At 44.0% G+C, this 13,580-nt stretch overlaps 1 protein-coding gene across 1 annotated transcript in view; it reads right to left on the minus strand.

Moving 5' to 3' along the window:
* The window catches only part of LOC144800392 (vitamin D3 hydroxylase-associated protein-like), a 726,480-nt gene that overhangs the window by 477,058 nt on the left and 235,842 nt on the right, over positions 1–13,580 (minus strand). The window lies entirely within an intron of this gene.

Consider the following 13,580-nt stretch of genomic DNA (forward strand, 5'->3'; position numbering starts at 1 on the left):
TCCCAAGACCAGTTTCAGCCAGGATAGCTTGATTCCAGTGGTACAGTGAGCCCAGGACCCACAAACTGGAATATCATGGTGAGCAAAAAAACTATGGATTTAGGCCCAGATCTCTGTACTGGGGTGAATGTATGACAATGTTCTGCATTCTGTCCATCAACTGTTGGTTTTGTATTTGTCACCCCGAGTGGGACGGGTATGCCCAGACGTGGGTCCTCCTAGGACCACCCCAAGCACAGTTATGGGCAAAAATACAATCCCAACCAAAGGCCCTGCAAAGCATTATGGGACGATATTCTAGAATGCAGTGAATATTATAATATCCAAATTCAAAACATTCCTCAAAGGGTAGGCTCTCGGGCTCAGCTGAGAGCTAATACTACAGTATTTACTAAAATCTAGAATCTCGTCCCATAATGCTTTGCTGGGCCTTTGGTTGGGATTGTATGTTTGCCCATAACTTTGCTTGGGGTGGTCCTAGGAGGATGGGACCAGCACTATCATTGAGCATGATATGCTCTTTGTGTTCAAAGCACCTGATTGGTCCTCCCCCTAGGTTAGGGGGGACCCCAAAATCAGTGGCTGCACTTGTTAGGACAACATGCTAACTTTGCAAACTGCGCAAAGGCCCTACACCGCAGTTCCTTTTTCCGTGCGCCTTTGCATTACTAGCCCTGGCACACAGAGTTCACTTCACTAGGGACTTTACTAGTAAGGCAAACATACCAATCATGGCCAATCAATTACCATTACACTTTACATAGTGAACTCTTGTACTTTGACACTGATCAGCAGTGGCAAAGTACCCAAAGCATCTAAATTGGCAACTCTATTTCAGGAAAACGGTCTAGGGGAAAATCAAAAAGTTTAGGGAACTTTAGCCAAAAAAGGCCAAGTCCTACAGCAGTTGATTGTCTTTAATTCGGTCTTTTATAAATGAGAATTCTTCCTTGGCCTAGGAAGTCCTGAAAGTGTTATATTGTCTACTATTCTTTTATTTTTGTATAACAACATTAGGGTGGATTGATACATTTGGTTCTTTAGAACCTAGTCCACTCTGAGCAAGGTTCTAACTGTATCTAGGAGAACCCATTAGGAGTGGGTTTCTATTATTGGCTTCATTGTTAGGTTTGTGAGAATGTGATAGTGGGAGGGCTAATTATTTCTCAATGTCGGTCAAAATAGGGGGTTAGTCTTGATCATCTAGGAACTCATGCAATCACTGACTTGCATGCAGTTGTACCAATTTGGAAATCAGCGTCTCACTTGTTTGAAATCTTCTCAGAGTTTTGTAGATGACATTCCCAACTTTTCCCTATTGCATAGGAATGTGGAGGTCATATTATCTACTGTGGAGTAGTAGTAAGGTGATAACCTGAATGATAAATTAAATCATCTTTATTGATTCCAGTCTGACCCACCAAGCAACATGTTTACAAGACCACTGGTTCAGGAGCTCTTTATTTCCTCTAATGTTTGATCCTCATTTTGTTTGACAGATTCTTAAAGACCATTCTGAGAAATTTGATAAACAATGATTGCCCATAAAGACCTATATGAACTATAATACTTCGTAGACACAAGCATTTGAGTGGAAGCTTTTCTTTCTTTTTATAATCCAGAGAACAGTCTGATGCTTTAGAGAAGTCATGTATGATCTCTCATAGGGTGTGGATGCAATTCTCTGCAACTGGTGGCGTATACCAAGATATCATTGGTGTATGCTGCATTTTTCATTATAACTAATTTAAATGGTATCCCTTGAAGTGTAGGATTATCAATGATTAGTCAGAGAAAGGGGTCAATGGCTTAAAGGAAGAGAAGGCATGAGTTTCCTCAACTCCAGCACCGGAAATCATTAACAGATTTCTACTGCTGGAGTAGAGGAAATGTTTCTATAATTTATCAAACATTTTCGGAGCCCACCTTGTAAACTGGTGATGGGCACTCTATTATCAGGTCTGCCTTTTTCATTGTTTTTACTAGCAATTTAAATAATCTTGGCTAAAATGTTTTCAAGACTTTCCCTGAGCATCTACGTTTTTTAGGTTTGGCATGTGTTCATGCTAAGCCTTTTGTGATATAAGAAAAAGGAACCTTCTTTGGGAAACATCTGTGCTATATCCTATTTTTCTCTATAGTATTGGCTGACATCATGCTTCAGGAATGGCGTTACACTATCAGGTTCCTTGTGCTAGTGGAAATGTCAGAGAGGATGCTCTTAACTCTCATCTTAGCTCGCAGACATACATATAAAGCCATTTTAGTTTTTATAAAATGGTGACTTTGGTCAGACTTTTGGAGTGAGGCATGTAGATAAGGCCATGATTCCTTATCAAAGGTGTTTTTCATATCTAATGCCAGTGCAACAATTGGTGAATTTATGAACTGGTCTTTTTCAATTACATTAGGTACTAGCAGCCCGTCCCGACGTTTTCCGGTTATGAAATAGAATGTGTGTAATGTGTGTATTTGGCAAGGGCAATTTATTTTAAAATCTCGCAGTAGACAACATAGCCCACGATATGATGGCCGTACCACACACCCCCAGCGTTAGTCACACCCCCAGCCCACGCCCACAGCACAACACAGACACACGCACAAGGGACTACTTTGCTGGCACAGTTCTTTTACCTTTTAAATGTATATGGTGGCCGTTTGCACAGCCTATGTCCTTCTGCTGCAACTGCCCTTTCCAACGCTGTATTGGGTGTTGTGATTGGTGCTGTGGTTACTGAGATTACCCGGCTCAAAGGTTTGGGCTCTCTCTTTATATTATTAGTATGGATTCTCTCTTTAACAAAACCAGATTTCAAGGGGTGTATTAGCTTTAGAATTATTATTTAATAGTGGCATGTAGTTTCGCTTGAAGGATAGGTCATTTCCCACTTTGGGAATGACAGAAATCGTGGCTTCAGCGGCTGTATTTGTGAGCCTACCATACCAGGCAAATTGCTGCATTGTGACTTCTAACAGATTGATTATTGCATCAATAAGGCACTTAAGAAAATAATAAGGTGCCCATCTGGCCTCGGTGTGTTCCCATCAGTAGGGAAGAAAAACCTTTCAAAGTCTTCTTTTTTTCCAAGGTCTATTTTGGTAAAGTCTTTCTTCGTATGGAACTTAGAAGTATTGCTCTCGAGCAATGTTTTTGGTACCCTCAGAGTTTGACATAACTCCCTAGTGATTCTTGTTTTGTTTAGTTTTATATTTGCTGAGTTTATTTAAAGTTATGGACTTATTTTTCCTAAAGTACATACAAGCTACTAATGCTTTAACTGCTCTACTTAGATGTTCTGTATTCTTTGTTCTCTTTGCTTGCATGTAAAGGGCCTAATTATGAGTCTGGTAGGGACTGCCAGACTCGTGGTGGGGCGTCAGTGGCAGCCTTCTGAACACCACATTAGGACCTTGGCAGTCATGCCGCCCTGGGAACATCGACTCAGTCTGGAAACCGATGTTCCCTGGTTATGTCAAGGAGGTCAAGAGGCATTAATGTGCTTGGCGGGACTGCAGCGATTCTGCTAAATATATTATGACTTTCCTCAGTGCAGTTGATTTCAGGAAGGTCTTTCCTCAATGAAAACATTGGCAGTGAGGAACGAAAGGGGGCCCAAGATGACCCCCTTGTGTCTCACTCCATGTGGATGCACATGGGGGGCATACAATGTGCCCCCCTGTGTGCATGCACCCCCAGTTCCTGCAAGGCATGGACTTCACAATCCATGCTGTGCTGAAACTTCCTTTGACATTACAACTGCAGTGCCTATTTTATAGACACTACCGTGGGAAGGCCAAAAAATCACCCGCTAATACCTAAAAAAACTCATAATACAGTAGGCGCTCCTCATGCGGGTTTGGCGGTGTGGGGGGGGGGACGATCCTGTTGCCTCACCATCAAACTTGTGATCGGGCCCCAAGTGTTCAAGCTTTTTTTTATTTTTTTTTATATATTTTTTATTATAACACAAGAGGAAAAATATACATATCGGGCGTCAGTAAACGAAATACAGCAGAATTGTGGACGGGCAAATGAGGTGACGAAATACTGTACAATCATAAGCAGCGGAAAGATCGATACAGCGTAAAACAGAAGCAAAACAGTCAAATAGCGATGACCGCAGGTACCCCTCAACAGCACCCGCCCACCAGGAGTACAGGATATACGAAGCAAACATGTGACACCCAGATACGTTTAAGCAAGGAATCAGGAGAACACACCACATCTCTCGTGAAGAAGGGGAAAGGGACATAGGATGGTCATAGAAAATAATAAAGGAAAAAAAAAAAAAAACACACCTCCCCACCCTACACCCCTGCAAATGGCTACGACCTAACCCCACTAGCAGTGTGTCTGTCGCCCCTTAAACTACACCCCAAGGAAGGGAAAAAGGTTGGAGGAGGAGAACCTTACAAAACGATACGAGCTCCCAGACACCCATCCCATCGCCAAAAGCAGACACCCCATATCGTAGTGTGAAGCGAGTATAGCATATCAAAAGACAGTCCGTAGGGGAGCCGCGATCAGTAAGAGGACCACCCCGCCCGACTCCCGTCACCACAGAGGCAACAAATCCCGTCCCGAGCACAGCAAACAAATAACAATCAAACACTCAGATTCACGTCTGGCCTTCGCTCTCACAGATACAACCCAACAAAGACAAAAGAAACGTTGCATCAAAAGTCCAATCAAGTTCAGCCCAAACCCTCATGTTCTATCACGAAGATCCCGTATAGCACAAATAAGTCGTTGCGATTCTCCACGTAGGCACTGTCACTCCGAACCGCCAGCACCACAGAGATAACCGAAAATAGTAGAGTGTCAACGTCAATTCAAAAGGAGGGAAAACAGGATAAGCGACCACAGAGTCCAAAAGTCAGAGCAAGTCCACTGCTCACCCTCGATAAATCAGCAAAGCGGTTTCGATTACTCACGAAAAGAGGCAAGGGTTTAATGATACGGGCGCTGGAGAAGTCACAATGGCTCACAGAGACGGTCACATCCGTCTCGGCTGGGGTTGACATAGGTCTAGATTCACTTCCAGTTCTCTCGGGCTCGCCCGCCGCCATCTTAGGGTTACAGGAAATTTGCAGGGCACAGAATGTTCTGCCAGCCATATTGATATCATTTGGAAAAACATATTAACCCTGTCCTGTCCTTACAGGTCTCCCTGGTACAGAACGTCCACTTATTCGCTCAGCAACAGAGGCAGTCGCACAAAGTGTCCAAGTAGGGCCGGAGATCAGCAGACAAAGACAAAATGGACGCCGCCAGTCACCAATAGAGCCGTCACAACACGCAGCCATCTCTCCACCAACAGTCCCGGGACCCGCACTCCACATCAGGGAAGCGAGGGCGAGAAAGGAGGGGGAAGACACATGAGCTAGCCGTTGATTAAACACTTCCTGAGGTGTTCGAGACAGTGCAAAGGATCCAACAGAATAATCCACACACACGGAAGGCTGTCCATGGGCCCCGACAGAATCCGGGGGCGCCAGCCCCCCTCCGTACACCCCAGCAACCACAACGCCACCAGTAGAGATAGGGAGAGGCAGGACTGCGCTCTGCCGGGACCCATCCAATTGTGATGTCTCCAGCGCGTGCACAAACTCGTCGAGCCTCTTCCCCAACACCAGGGAGCTATGTTCCCAGGCAGACCGAAAGTCCCACAGAGCGGCAAGAATATCACCATATGATAGTGTAGCTCCCATCTCCTGTGTCGACGCTCCGCCCGACATCGCACACTCCCCACCTAGCTGTACCATAGTATTCGGGACGGCACACTTCATCCCATCAAGACGGTCATCGGGCGTTCCCAACGTGAGAGGAGAATGGGAGCTAGCAATGGGCGATTGCAATCCAATCAAACCACCTTCTGATGCGCGGTAACAGTATGAGCTGGCATCTGAGAGGCGATCTCTGAGCGTGTCCATCCCCGCTCCGACTCGGCGACAACGGGAAATTCGGGACCGGCCCGCGAAAACCGGGCGGGTTTGCAGCCCGTTTCGGAGTAGCTCACCCTTGATAAGCCAGCTGTTTTCAGGCTTGCCCACAGTCCGTCACAGCAGGGACTCTCCCCGAGCACAGCAATCAATCCAGGGAGCGTGCACGATAAAGTTCAGGCCAACAGCCACCCGCTCCGGCAGACCGACTCCACCCAGGTAGGGATGACCGCCATTGTCACTGCAGCTCCTGGCCACGTAGCTCACTCGAGGTCCCGGTTCCAGGGTCAGTAGGGCCGCGACTTTCCGGAGCACATTTCTCCGGCTGTGGGGCTGGCAGAGATCTTGGGATCACACGATCGGTATCAGGCAGCATTTAGACGCAGAAACCCATAGCGTAGTAACAGGATTATGTGCAGGATATCCGTGCGGGGCCTGGAGATCTGTGGAGCTGGGAGCCTAAGCTACCGTCCCGTTCGCCATCTTAGCTCCTCCTCTGTTCAAGCTTTTTTGATTGCCAGTGTTAGGCTGCTAGGTATTTAATTTGTTTGCATTTTTTTTTATTACTTTCTTTGTTTTTCTTAGCGTTTAGATTATCATAAGCATTGGCAGCACTTAAGTGTGTACCATAAAATGATGGGGGAAGAAGATGGATTTCTCATTTCAGAAAGAAAATGTCAAATGTAGTTTTTTGATTTTGGGACCCATGCGCCATGCAGAGCTCTTCTTCATGGGGGCCCTACTTATATAGCTAGTCTAACAAGAGTGGCCAGATATGAGGATAGGTCTTTCGGGTGTGGGACTTACATTAGTGTATAGTTAATAAGCAAATAAGATTGATGTTGGAAAGAGAAGAAAGTAAATTAATTGCCACCATCTTTGCATAGTCGCGAAAGATCCTCTACCTTATGTGCCATGCAAAAGTTCCTCATCTGTCTCTGTGATTTAGATGGGCAAAATATTGATCACAAAAGTCTATTATTCCATCCATCGTATCCAAAGTCTCCTTGAAGGATGACATTTGCATTTTGGGGGAGCGTGATAGATTTTTGGATCGGGGAGTACCAGAATTCTGGGTTATGAAAATTGGGAGCATAAATATTTATGGCATATCTAATCAAATTATTGAGTGTACTGGCTACGAGCCATTTTCCATCAGACTTCCCTTTCAGTTGATCTCATCTAGTTATCATTTTCCCTGGGTCAGGCCATCCAAGTTACTGACTTTTGTCCCATGCAAGTAGATAAGGGTCCTTTTGGTCACTTACAATAGTTTAGCACTTTTTACCTTTTCACCGAAAGGTGTAAGCCTTTTGTGTTCAGTAACATCACTTTTAGTGCATTTAAAAGCAGTGTGTGCGCAGAAGTAGAGAATAGGCCTTCTGTAGCTGAAGATTTCTAAGCATGCTTACTAGTTATTAATATGCTTTACCTTTGATCCCCAATATTCTGAGTATTTTGAATTGAATATTGAGTAGAATGGTCAAAATGCAACCCAGATAGCTATGCAATGTGGCTGTGCATGATGTATATATCACACACAAAATAGAATTTGGAAATTGAAATGACAAAAAGAAAAAAAAACTGTTGGACCTGGCCATTTTTACAGGGTTATCCCCAAAGTCATGCCTTCTTTCTCCTATTTTTTCTGACTTGTTTTTGCAGTTTTTTAAACTCTCTGCACTTTACCACTGCTGGTCAGTGTTACAGTCAAGTGTTCCCTGTGTAAATTATGATTGTGATTGGTTATCTATGAGGGACTTATTTGATTTACTGGTAAGACCCTGGTAAAGTGCACTGTGTGTGCCCAGGGTCTTTAACTGAAAAGCCACTAGTAGGCCCGCAGCACTGATTGTGCCAGCCACATGGGCCTGTCTCTGGCCTGCCACTGCATTGTCTGTGAGTGCAGTTTTAAACTGACATGTCGACCTGGCAGGTACACCCACTTGCCAGGTCCAAACCTTCCCTCCTATTGCATGTAAGGCACCTTCTAAAATAGACCCAAAATAGGCCCCTGGGCAGATTGCAGTGTACGTGAAAGGTTGGACAAGTACTAGTGTGTTTCACATGTCCGGCTAATTTCGTTTTACACCAATGCAAGTACTATCAATCCTATAGGTTATCATTGGGACTGCCTTGTAACACCTTACAAGTGTAACTTTTAAATGGGAAGAGATTAAGATTTTGGGGTAGGGTTCCCTTAACTCAGGATTTAAAAACATATCTTTCTGTGAAGTTGTTTTTTATATTGTGTTTTTGAAAATTTCACTTTTAGAAAGTGGGCATTTTCTTGCTTTACCATACTGTCAAATCCACGTGAGCTTTTCATGCCTTCACGCTAGACAGTCACACAAAGGGAGCCAAGGTGTGCCCTGCATATCCTGAGTGCCCATCATCAGGCTAATGGGCGATCCTGAGCTAGAGTGTTTGAAGGAGTTGACTGACACCTGAATAGGGCTGTACCTTTCCTCATACAAAGCTGCCTCCACCCCCCTTTACAGTATCTGGAGCCAGGTCAGGCAAGGCAGGATCTGTGCACTACAAAGCCAATCCTTTGAAATATGCCTACTTCAAAGGCGGAAAGGGGTGAAAGTATTGGCCCTGTAATCCCACATTTCTTGAACACTTCTGGATCAAAGGACATTCTGCCAAGGAGAAGAGCTGGATAAACTGTAGGAGGGGAACTGCCACTTTACTTGTTACTGTATTGCGCTGGCCTGCTGCTCCTGTCTTGGGCAGTGGAAGGACTGGGCTTTACTTTCATATCCTGCTTATCATGGTTCTCCAAGGGCTTGTGTGTGCTTCCCTCCAGTTGGAAGGCTCAGGGCTATCAAATACTTCATCTGCAGCACCCCTGAAGTGCTAGTCTGGGAGTTCTAACTTCCCAAGTGGTGCCAATACCAGTTCTGGGACTTCAGACGTGGTTTTGCTGCTTCAAGTACTTAAAATCCAGGCATCACCCTTCAGTACCTATTCAGCACCTATTGAAAAAACAACGCATCGCAGCAGTGTGGCTAAAGAATCGGCGCAACACCTGTCGTGAGGCTGAGAGATAGCCGCAGACAGAGTCCTGAGCATAGTGTCTCCACCTCCGACACAGACCCTGCTGTGCTCGTTGAAGGAATAGATGCATCACCTGCCGGCGGCTGGGAGAATCAAAGCCGCACCCGTTTCGCTCCACCACATTGAACCAGCTTTCCTGGTTTTACCATGCATCACACCTGTGTACCAATTCTCCAGCGACATCGCCCAGCAGTAAGGAGCTGAGGCAGCATGTCTGGAATACGATGCATCGCTTCCCCTTGCAGTAAGGAATTGACGCAAGACTTCGACTGCCGTCCAGCAGAAGTGATGCCTCCAGTCACCTTGGACTAAGAAATCGAGACATTGCTTGTGTTTCCTGATGCTTCCCTCCTCTGCAGCTGTTTTCCATCTCAAATTTTGCTGATTAAAAGGAACTTTATGCTAAAATCAACACATCTGTAGAGTTCTAGGGACTAAGCTTGCTAAACCTTTAAAAAGTGATATCTCTGCTTATGTATGTTGGATCTTTGTCATTTTGGTCTTGTTTGGTTTAGATATGGATTGGTTATTTTTCTAAACTGGTGTCAATATGTAGTGTTTTCATTGTGTTATTGTTAGTTTTATGTACAAACACTTTACACATTGCTTCTGAGATAAGCCTGACTGCTCGTGCCAAGCTCCCAAGGGGGTGAGCAAGGGTTATCTTGGGTGTGGAACTCCCTTATCCTGACTGGAATAAGGGTCCCTACTTAGACAGTGTGCAAACCAATGCCAACTGGATAGAAACCCCCATTTCTAACATTGGTGGAAAGAGGTGAGGATAGGACTTGTGTTTGTGCTTCACATTCAGTGATTGGTGTACATTACTTCATAACCCAGACCACTACTCAATCACATACTGCTTTTGTATTTTTATATTTTAGACAGCTTTTGAATATTTGGTCTACAAATCATGTCTTAGTCTGGCGATGGATGTAGAGGTGGAGGTAGAGGTAAAGAGCCAGCAAGGGGATTCTGGAGTTGAGGATCTACTTGTGGGGGGAAACACCCTCCAGTACTGGGAGCAGTGTGTCATCTAGAAGTCTGTCCCCAGAGCAGCTGGAGGACAGGGGACAGCTAGAAAACATGAGCTGGAGCTTGAGAGGCTCAAGGTGGAACATGTAAAGCTCAAATGGGAAATTTAAAGTAAGAAATTTGAAATGGAGAAAAATCAACAGGAGACAACCCTTGCTCTGGAGGATGTAAATTGCTCTTGCCACATGAGTTGAGCATGAAAGAGCAGGAGTTGAAAGCCAGGAGGGCTGCATCCAGCTCAGATGGTGGCAGCGAAAATGTAATGACCAGTACTGCAGAAAAGGTTCACATACCCAGAGACTGGGTGCCTGACTTCAAGGAGGGGGGTGACACACCAGGGATTCAGGTTTATGAAGTAGCTATAGAGGTGTACAGGGTCCCTGAGGTGAGTTGGGTGTGAAGTAGTGTGGCTTACTGGTTAGAGGCGGCAGACCCGAGAGCAGAGGGCGGCCCGGGACCAGGGTTCGATTCCCGGCGCGGCACGTTTCTGGACCAGGGTCAGCGGACTCGATAATTCTCTCGCCTCGGTGCCCACTCTGATCAGCGTTCACACTTGGCAACTCTGGGCATTAGCTTGCCTCATCTTCACTAACGGCCCCACCAGACCGCCGGGGATGCCTGGTCTCACCCTGGAGATACCCATTAAGGGACCATCTCTCAGGGAAGCCAGGAAGGGTTTCGCAGCGGTCGAAGCGCCTTGGGACCCTACGGGTAAGTAGTGCGCTATATAAATGCCTATACATTTACAATACATACATACATTTACATTTACAGTTGGGGAACTGGCATGGGGAGTCATATTCCTAGTGGTGGGAGGGACACTCTACTGGCTCAAAGAGTGAGTGACAGGTAGAAGTGTGCTCCCCATGTCAGAAGCCATGGTAAGGAAGTATAGATTCATCACAGAAGAGCGTGGGTTGAGTTTCCGGGCCAATCAGATACTGTCTCACCAGTCTGCGGAGGGTGATGTGGGGTACTTTTTCAAGGCACTGGATGGTGTAGTGAAGGGTAGAAGGTTTAAAAAATCTGTGCGGCTGTACAGTTTAAGTACTGCGGAGCATATGCTCAGTCACAGTTTTCAAGAACTATGCCAACACATGGTGAAGTGTGAGTTCTCTGACCCCAGGGAGCTTGCACAGGAGGTAATCATGTGTAGTCCTTTCACAATCTATTACCTTTGCTTAGTTGTAAATCCAGTCTTAACCAATAGTAATGATATGTTGTAATCTCACCTGTAAATTAGTCAGAACTCTACTTGAATTGAGCGCTAACTATAGATAGTAACAGTAGGCTACCTAAATGATGGGAAACGTTTAGTTTTACATGCAGCAACATTTAGGGGCCAGTCCACAAAGGCATTTCCGTCTTTATGCTTATTGATGAAAACATCTGGAGCCTGATTACGAGCTTGGTGGATGGGTTACTCCATCACAAAATATTCCATCCGCAGTATTACGAGTTTTATTATATCCAATGGAACATAAAGGAACTTGTAATATGTCGGACAGGATATCCGTCACATTTGAGATGAAGTAACCCATACACCAAACACGTAAGCAGGATCCTCATGTATGCCTGCCAGGTATTCACAAAGAGAGTCCTGTCAGGTCTAAACCAGTTAACAACTAAAGACTTCTCCACTATACATGAATCAAAGTATGCAGTAGTAAATACATTTGGGGTGGGAAGTGGACCTACAAGGCATAGTAGGCTTTGTAAGTTTGAGAAACCTATATGTATGAGGGCAATCAAAACTCCAATATGATCCTTTCCCGCTCTAGAAATGGTTAGAGATTTACACCAACCAATTGCTAGCGTAGTTATGTTACCAGAATGATCACTCTCAGATTTGATGGGGGTGTTGGTGAAAAACTTTTACCACTTAGAAAATATTTTTGTTACACAGTAAAAATATGAATGTGCATAGTAGAACATCCTTAAGCCTATGTTGTGCAAATTTATGAACAGGGCAAATAAGAGCATTGGAGATCTGTCACATGACAGTCTGAGTATTATGCTTGGCGTAGCTTTCCGGTGTACTTATGGGGATGTCTGTAGATGGCCAAAAGTAGTAAACCACCTATCTTAAGAGTCTGAAATGCATTGGGCGCTAAAGAGAAAGTCATCTACGCAAAAGGAATATGTTTGATTTGAATTTGTGAATTTTGGAAAAATCATGTATTGAATGAATAATACTTTTTCAGAGCAATTTTGTATAATGTTTTGAATGATTTGTGTTTATAAATGTGATAAAACTTGAATTGTGAAAACCTAAAGCCGAGTATTATATGTATTAATAATTTAAGCGGAGTGTCGCAGAGACAACCGCGCACAGCTACAGTGCGCTGAGGTTAAGGGTCACAGACTCTTAAGATAGGTACTTTAGTTCAGGCACGTACAGGACAAACGTGCCACCCCGGCAGCACGCTTGGAATAATCAATCTGAAAAATAAGTACAAATTTATACTTTTAGAAAAAAAGATTTTGAGTGCTCCTCCCATCTACTATTCATCAAAAGTAGTAAACCACCACCTTTACATAGGTTTGTTTTCACAAGCTTCCTCCAGCATGAGAAAACACTGCACTTTCCTTTGTAGATCAGTAGGATCATCAAAGCCACATCAACACAAACAGTCCCCTAACTCCAAGTGATTCTGCATGGGATATTGGTGTTCTACGACTGACAGAAATTAAAAGGAAGGGAGAAGGAAATGGGTGAGAATGTGTAAGAAAGAGCGGGAGAGGGTATTCTATTTAAGAACATTACAACACACAATCTTATATGTGCAGGTTTACTACTTTTTTGTGAAATTGTCCCTTAACATCCAGTTGGCAAGAAAACAATTCCAAGCTGTGATCTGTCTATTGAGCACTTCAAAGAAGAGACTGACTACCAGTCACTGTTACCAAATCCATGCCTAGAAATAGTATCTCAATTATGTTATCGTTTTTTAAGCCATAAGCACATCTTGAGCCTTTAAGTATGTGGTAATTTCAGAAAGTACAAGCCACTTAATTTATCTTAGCTATCTCTTTAGGGAAGACTGATCTGCTAAAAAGCACATATGGCTCTCTAGAAGAAAATCACTAGGAAGGTCAGTGGTGGAAGGGTGTGTCAGTAAAGATAAACTCATAGAAAATAACAACGATATTTTCACTTTGGCCAAAATCATGAAACATACTTGTATGCTGTATTTCTGTGAAGAAACTATTTTAAAGAGAGAAAAACGTTTTGACAAAATGTTCCAGAAATGTGACCCAATTCAATCAACTGAAATAGTGGCAACAAATGTGAACAAGGTTTGGTATACAATAATATATACACCAAAGGCTAGTGATCATGATACAATCAAATAATGACATTTTTTATAGTTCCCTTCACACACTAAAGAAACATCAGCACAGAGGCTACCAGGAGGGGAAATGAAAGTGATATTCATGTTTTCAAATTATGTGTAAATATTAATGCAATGTGTAATCAGGTTAAATTTAAGGCAATCTGAAAAATTGTATCCGTAATACACATAATGTATTTAGTT

This window comes from Lissotriton helveticus, chromosome 1_2, assembly GCF_964261635.1.
Source record: "Lissotriton helveticus chromosome 1_2, aLisHel1.1, whole genome shotgun sequence".
Taxonomy (NCBI): domain Eukaryota; kingdom Metazoa; phylum Chordata; class Amphibia; order Caudata; family Salamandridae; genus Lissotriton; species Lissotriton helveticus.